Raw genomic sequence first — 8081 nt, 5'->3', positions numbered from 1 at the left:
TTAGTAAATTTCTTTTGCACAATCATGATTATTGCTCACAGATCAACCAGTTCTCAGGTTTTTCACACGTGACGTAAAAAAATATTTTATAAAAAATTACAAATTGCCGTAACATTTTTATTTCTAACACCATCTCCATTTAGAAGTTCATTTGGTTTTTTTTTTCTTGCTAGGATGGAAAAGACTGTGAATATATATACAAAAATCTTTTGGTTTATTTAATTTTTTTATCATCTTCGAATAAAAATTTCTCTTATATTCTTCAATTATGTGTTCGGTACTATTTCACCAAAATTTGAACTCAGTCCCTATTTATGGCATTTCTCTCTCATTTTCCTGGCATATATAATTTCATTTCACTGCGAATACTCTCAGATCTTTGTTTCTTTTGTGTTTTTGTTAGTTGTTTATGTGCTTGTATCGATCTGACAAGTAAATCCCTTTTCAACTGATTTTTATAGTTTGCTGTTATACTATTGTCCTAGGGTATAGGAGGGTTGGGCACCTGCAAACATGTTTAACCCGGCCACATTCTGTGTGTGCTTGTTGCAAGTCAGGAGTTTTATCTATACTACTGAAGAGACCGATTTCATTGAGCCGCAACTCCTCTGAAAACATACAAAGTCGGAAATATTTCTGATATGACGTATAAATGTAGTGTTTTGTACTTCCTAAATTTGTCTTTGAAACAATCTTTTTTACACCGAAAACGCCAATTTTTTTTAGAAAATATCCAAATTCGGAGACCTTTATCGATCCGTGTCTAATACGCTTTCGCGCATGCTCAGTCGACATACTGCCCACAGAGTTTAACTTTATATATAGATAATAAAGGACACTGGTGTAGATTAAAAATTACACCATTCCAGGCCCTTTTTGTTTTTCACATGATAAAATTACCAATAATTAACAAGTGCACGGTCGAATCCGATACCTAGTGGCGAAAAAAGTATTGCCGTAGGAAAATTTTTATTAACTTTTAAAGTTAGGGTGGGGTAGGGTGTCGGACCCCAACTTTGGACCAATTTAAAAAAAAATCCGTGCTATACCCCACCTGGATTTTTCAGTCAAGCATGCCTAAGGGTCCCAACTTTCATTTGCACCTAGTGGCGAAAAAAGTATTGCCGTAGGAAATTTTTTATTAACTTTTAAAGTAAGGGTGGGGTAGGGTGTCGGACCCCAACTTTGGACCAATTTAAAAAAAAATCCGTGCTATACCCCACCTGGATTTTTCAGTCAAGCATGCCTAAGGGTCCCAACTTTCATTTGCACCTAGTGGCGAAAAAAGTATTGCCGTAGGAAATTTTTTATTAACTTTTAAAGTTAGGGTGGGGTAGGGTGTCGGACCCCAACTTTGGACCAATTTAAAAAAAAATCCGTGCTATACCCCACCTGGATTTTTCAGTCAAGCATGCCAAAGGGTCCCAACTTTCATTTGCACCTAGTGGCGAAAAAAAGTATTGCCGTAGGAAATTTTTTATTAACTTTTAAAGTTAGGGTGGGGTAGGGTGTCGGACCCAAACTTTTGACCAATTTAAAAAAAAATCCGTGCTATACCCCACCTGGATTTTTCAGTCAAGCATGCCTAAGGGTCCCAACTTTCATTTGCACCTAGTGGCGATTTCATTGAGCCGCAACTCCTCTGAAATCATACAAAGTCGGAAATATTTCTGATATGACGTATAAATGTAGTGTTTTGTACTTCCTAAATTTGTCTTTGAAACAATCTTTTTTACACCGAAAACGCCAATTTTTTAGAAAATATCCGAATTCGGAGACCTTTATCGATCCGTGTCTAATACGCTTTCGCGCATGCTCAGTCGACATACTGCCCACAGAGTTTAACTTTATATATAGATAATAAAGGACACTGGTGTAGATTAAAAATTACACCATTCCAGGCCCTTTTTGTTTTTCACATGATAAAATTACCAATAATTAACAAGTGCACGGTCGAATCCGATACTGATTCCAATAGTATATGTCACAAAATTACCTGTTACCTAATCTGTACGTTCCGTCTTTGTCAGGCGCACAACCAAACGGTGTATTCAGGATTTGCTATAAACACGAGTTATAATCACACCTGAATAACTGTGCACCTTATAATCAGCGTGACTTTTTTTACCAAATGACAATACCAATTCTAAAAATCCAGGCTAAAAATAAGGCGTAGGTTCTTTAATTCAGTCACGAACCTGCGATGTCGCGGGTATGGTCTAGCTTTTTTTATACATAAATCAGGCTATTAGTTTTCTCGTTAGACATGTTTTACATTTGTCGTTTCAGGGTCTTTTATAGCTAGATTTTCGATATTGGTTTTGCTCATTGTTGAAGATCGTACGGTGATGTATATTTGTCAACTCCTACGTCATTTGGTCTCTGTTGGAAAGTTGTCTCATTGGCAATCCTACCACATCGTATAATTTTCATATTCTATACAACAATTCTGTCCAATAATATTTTAAAATATGTAGGGGGATTACAATATGAATTCCTACAGGGTTCAGTTAGAATTTGTATGGCATTTGTCTGCCATCTATTCAATAAGGCATGTTGAATCTTTCGAGATTTTCCAAATTCTCAATCATCATTCGTATAAGCTTTCAAAAGATGTTGTTTGAAACATAACGACCCTAACTTTCTTATAATAGTAAGACCTTTCATGCATTTTATGTATTTCTGTTAAAATTTATTTTGTTCAAATTGGTCTTATATATTTATGATTACAGATGAGATTCCTAGCTCATTGGACCCTGCGAGCTAAAATTACACACAATGGAAGTTCTATGTATGTCTGAAACTAAGTCAAGTAGAAGCGACTGGATTTCTATTTATTTATATCATTTGGATAAATCATACAAAAAAATATATGTATATACTTATATACACATAATTATCACACAATATACATATATATCTACATTTGACATTGTATTACCATGCATTGTATGTACTGTAAATATCTAGCTGCAGACACCCAATATTTTATATTTACTTATGAAACTATATGTCCACATAGAGTATTTGTACTTTATAACTGTTTGTCATTTAATAGTAGTAACATTTTTTTGTAGACAAAATATTTTTTTATGAAAAAAAATAAATACTAGAAAACAAATTAAAATGTTGACAAACTAATGCTGAAAGTTGAACAAATTTGAATTCAACAATTTAGAACTGGATAATTAAAAAAAAACACTTATAGTACATTTACTTTGCGTATAACATCTCTTGCACTTGCACGTTTTTGTTTTAGGCTTGTATGAAAAATTTTGAAAGAACCTAAAACTATACTCGATAAATAACATTTATACATGTGTCGAATTAAAGGAAGAAACCATATTTGTTACAAATCATTATAAATATAATATAAGGAGATTTGGTATGAATGCCAATTAGACAATTTTCAAACAGAGTACAAATACCAAGCATTTAAGCAATTATAGGTTACCGTACGGCCTTCAACAATGAGCACAACTCATACTGTATAGTCAGCCCCGACATGACAAAATGTGAAATAAACTGCCTGATTTATGACAAAACAATAAACTAAAAACATGAACTAGTAAAGAAAAATCTTGCAAGAGTCCTTAAAAAATTCCAAACGTTGTGCATGGAATCATAATAGATTTGAATTGGTTAAATGTTAATTCAACATCTTAAATATCATTTCCACTTTTTGAAGCTTATACAAAATCCTTTCTAACAATACATATGTATCTGACTGTATTTGGTTCAACAGAATTCGCAAACATCGTAATTTTGTGTGTTCACTCATACCACATAATGTTGTACGTTGGCAGCTGTAGTAGTTTTAATATTTTTTTTTTCACTTTCCACCAAAATTTGAAAACGGAAATGCATTTTGACCAAGTAGGTTAACGTCAAATAAAAAAAAGCTACTTGAACCAGAATTAAATCCACCTGTTTGAAGTTTTGTTGTCTTTGTTGTCGTATCTTTTTTCGAAGCTGTGGTATCTTCACGTTGGATTACATTAGCTTTACTTGATAGTCCGGAATTTTGAATCATTGATTTTTTGGTTACATTTATTATCGATCTTTTCACAGTAAACCTTGATGTTGACATAGCTGGAAAATTAAAACTTGTACTGGTCTGCGTCGGTTTTGCTGAAACATCTGACTTTGTCGTAGAAGGAAGCAGAGTTGTAGGAGCGCTTGAATATACGGTTGAAGGTTGAGTGTCTGTAATAAAAGGACTAGCTGTTGAAATTCTAACCTGATTTACTTTTGATAGTTTAATATTTTGTATGGTACTGGTTGCAGTATTATTTAACGATTTTTTGTTCACCTCACGAAGTACAGTTGTATTATTTTTACCTGAAATGATAGGCTCTGTATTAAATGTTGGTACTGTTGCATATGTTGTTGTGGTATAAGTAGTTGTTGTTGTACCATTATCTATAATCTGTTCAACTTTTGTTGCCCCCGCGTAGGTGTGTGTCGTCGTTTGTACTGTTGCGTTCAATGGGTTGATATAAAGTATTTCTGTTTCGCTAGTTTTTGTCTCATTAGTTAGCTCTGTTGCATCAATTTTAGTTGGAGCAAAAGATGTCGACATTTCTGGCGCAGAAGTGTTTGATCTTTTTTCAAAGATTGTTTCATCTAGTCTTGTTTCGTTTACTATTACTGAAGTCACTATAAATGATTTCAGATTAACCACTGTATTATTGACTAAAAGTGAAACATTGGTCAATCCATTGATACTATCGCTGCTAAAGTTGACTGTTTTATCCATATTCACTATTTTATCATTATTTGGGACAGTTTTATTAACTGCGGACATTAAAATAAACGACGAATTATTTATCAATTTCATTTTATCTTCTACAGAATCATTCCTTGGTATTGTCAAATTAGGTTCACTTGCATTTATTATGTTCTTGGAATGCTGTAATGTTATTTTGACATTAACAGCTGTAGATTCGGTTATATCCGTGTTGTTGTCTGTTAATACACTTCTATTGAACATATCGTTATTAGCAGCGCTGTTATTTTCTTTGGTTGTATTTGATGCTAAAGCTGTGAATATGATTGTTTCATCAATCGTTACTGTATCCCTTAGTAATTTTATTTCATTTACTGTACTATTCGCTACTGTTCCTTCAGCTGATTCAGATTTTATCATATGTTTTGTTTTGTTACTAGTTAAAACTGATACCATGGATTTAGTATCATTATGTACGTTAATATTAGAAACCGTAATCTGTTCTCGGTCTTTAATTTCCGATGCATTTGTTGATTCTTCAATATAATCAGTTACATTTCCAGTTAAGGACAATGTGTTAACGTTTGTTGCATTTGGATCCAAACTGCTAGCAGAAGTCTTAATGGTTTGCTCGGTTGACACCGTAACATCAATTGTATTATTTATTTCTGTTGAATATTCTTTCTCCACATGGATTGTATTATTGTCGGCTGCTGGCATTGATTCTAATGTCAAACTTTCTGATAATGAGTTGTTAGCTGCTTCATACTGAGCTGCTGTAGCATTTCGTTTAATATAATTTCTATTTTCAACTGTTGTATTGTTAACCAGAGTATTATTGGTTATTTCATCTGCTTTATCATTTAGGATAGCAGTTTGTATTTGCACATCAGGTTTTGAAACATTCCTGATGTTTTCACCTTCAAAGTTTCTCAATATACCAATTGTGACATTTCCTAACGTGGTGTTTTCAGTTCTGATTTCAATAGGTATCGAAACACCGGTTGTAGTATTATTTATAACCTTTCTGTCTTCATCTTCAAATTCAATGGGTGATAACACGTCATTCGCTAAAACATCTCTAGGTATCGATTCATTAGCTGAGGAATCAACGACTGTTATTGTCGTTTCAGCAGATAAAACTTTCAATTTAGTTCCATATAAATTTTTAAAATTGTTTGTTGCATCGTGATCAGATCTCTCTGTTAAGTTGTCAGTTTTATTGTTTAAATTATGAGCTATTTTTGCTTGAGCATCATTGTATGAATCTTGGTCAATAAAGTCAGACATATTATTAAACATTTCATCCATAATTTGGCTATCTGGTGGTAGTGTTTGGTTACTAAATTCAGGAAATGAAATATTGACTGAAATATCAATCTTATTCTGTTTATCAAGTTCCTGTTTTTCTATATAACCCAGTATTGTACGATTTATCAAAGAATCCGTTTTATTTTCTAATTTGAATAATGTGGAAATGGTATGATTTAAACTGTCCATTGTCGTCCTTGGTGATGGTAATAATGAATCTGATAGTGAAGAATTCGACTTTGTGTCTGATTCTGCTGAAACATTTGTAGGTAGAGCCTCGTGTTCTGTTACGTTTGTCATCGATATGCCGGGTGATATCAGCAACGTTGCAGTTACATTAGACTCGACAACAAAATTTGCTGCGTCAAGTGTAAAAATTTGGACCGAATCGGTATTACTATTCGTTTCATCATTGTTATGAGTTACATGTGTGCCGTTACTTCCAATTGTTTCATCTGTTTCAATATGATTTGAATCAATAACACCCTTGATATATTCATTCGCTTGTGGATTGGCCACAAAAGTAATTCCATGGATATAACTGGAAGCATTTGTGATTGTATCTTCTTTTTCAATCTCCCTATTGATTTCTGTGTCCAATGTCATATTAGAACTTGTGCTAATGAGGTTTTCGTTGATTTTTGTAGTAATATTCGCATCATTTAATTTGAAAAGTCTTTCGTTAACTTTAGATTGATACCCTTCGATCACTGGAGGAGATGTTTGATTTGTATTATACATTTTATTGTATGTAATATTTGTTTCCATTATATCGTTTGATACAGAACTCTCATCAAACGAATCTTTAGACCTATCCGTAAAATTTATCTTCAATGATATAGTTGATGCATTAATAAAACTATCATCATTTTGTTCCAAAGTTACATTCGAAATATCAGCAACAATACGACCATTATCCATTGATATATGTAACAGATCAGCAGAAATATTTTCAAATCTGTTGTTTTCGCTGGTAGTCAAATTTGCAGTAGTTGTATCGGTATTAACTGAACTAGTTTTGGTTGTATTTGATGTCGTTTTACTGTGGGTTCTAACTGCAGTAGTATTTGTACTAAAAGTATTTGTAATTGTGTTATTTGTATTGGTCACATTTGACGATGTAAAATCTGAACTGATCGTATGTGTATCCGTGTTATTCGTAATTTTTGTATCATTTTGCGTATCTTCATATATCACAGGCCCGTCATTCGATACAACACCTGCAGGTTTTGATTCATTAGCTGTTGTATCAACAACTGTTATTGTCACTCTAGCGTTTACAATTTTTAGTTTTGATCCATAAACATTTTTTATGTTTATTGCGACATCATCTACACTGGTTGTATTTACTTCAGTTGACTTATTTGAATCGGTTGTTCCTATGTCACTTATGATTGCTGGAGATATTCGGATTATATCAGAAATTTTATTCTTTGTGACATTTGTTTTTATTCTATCGTTTGATACATAATGATCATCAAAGGAATCATTAGACTTATCTGTAGAATTAAACCTCAATGTTGTGATAGATGTATTACCGAAAATATTATCACTCTGTTTCAAAGTAACATTCGAAATATCAGCAGCAGTATGATCATTCTCCATTGATATATGAAACAGCTCATCATTATTATTTTCCTGTGTATTGTTGGACATGGAATTAAAAGCATCATCTAGATTCGTGGTGTTTGAGTTTGAAGACGCTTCTGATTTTTTTTTTGTCACCATCAGTGTAACTTTATCAGCTTTGACTGTTTGAATTGATATACCTGTATTATTTTTATTTTTGAGTTCAGTAGTATTCTGATGTTGTGTATTATTAACATCTGTTTCTTCTAGATTTGCGTCAATTACACTTTTAATGTGTTCATATTCGTCAGGATCCGTTTCGAAGGTGATTCCACGATATGCAATCGTTAACAGAGTATCTTCACTGTTATTTACATTTGTAGTGGTGGTATTGGTATCGACTGAACTCATTTTGGTTATATTTGGTGTCGTTTTGCCGAAGTTTATTACTGCAGTTGTATTTGCAATAATG

This window comes from Mytilus californianus, unplaced genomic scaffold (assembly GCF_021869535.1).
Source record: "Mytilus californianus isolate M0D057914Y unplaced genomic scaffold, xbMytCali1.0.p SCAF_4, whole genome shotgun sequence".
Classification (NCBI taxonomy): Eukaryota; Metazoa; Mollusca; class Bivalvia; order Mytilida; family Mytilidae; genus Mytilus; species Mytilus californianus.
The sequence above is the reverse complement of the archived record's forward strand: the minus strand, read 5'-3'. Positions refer to the sequence as shown.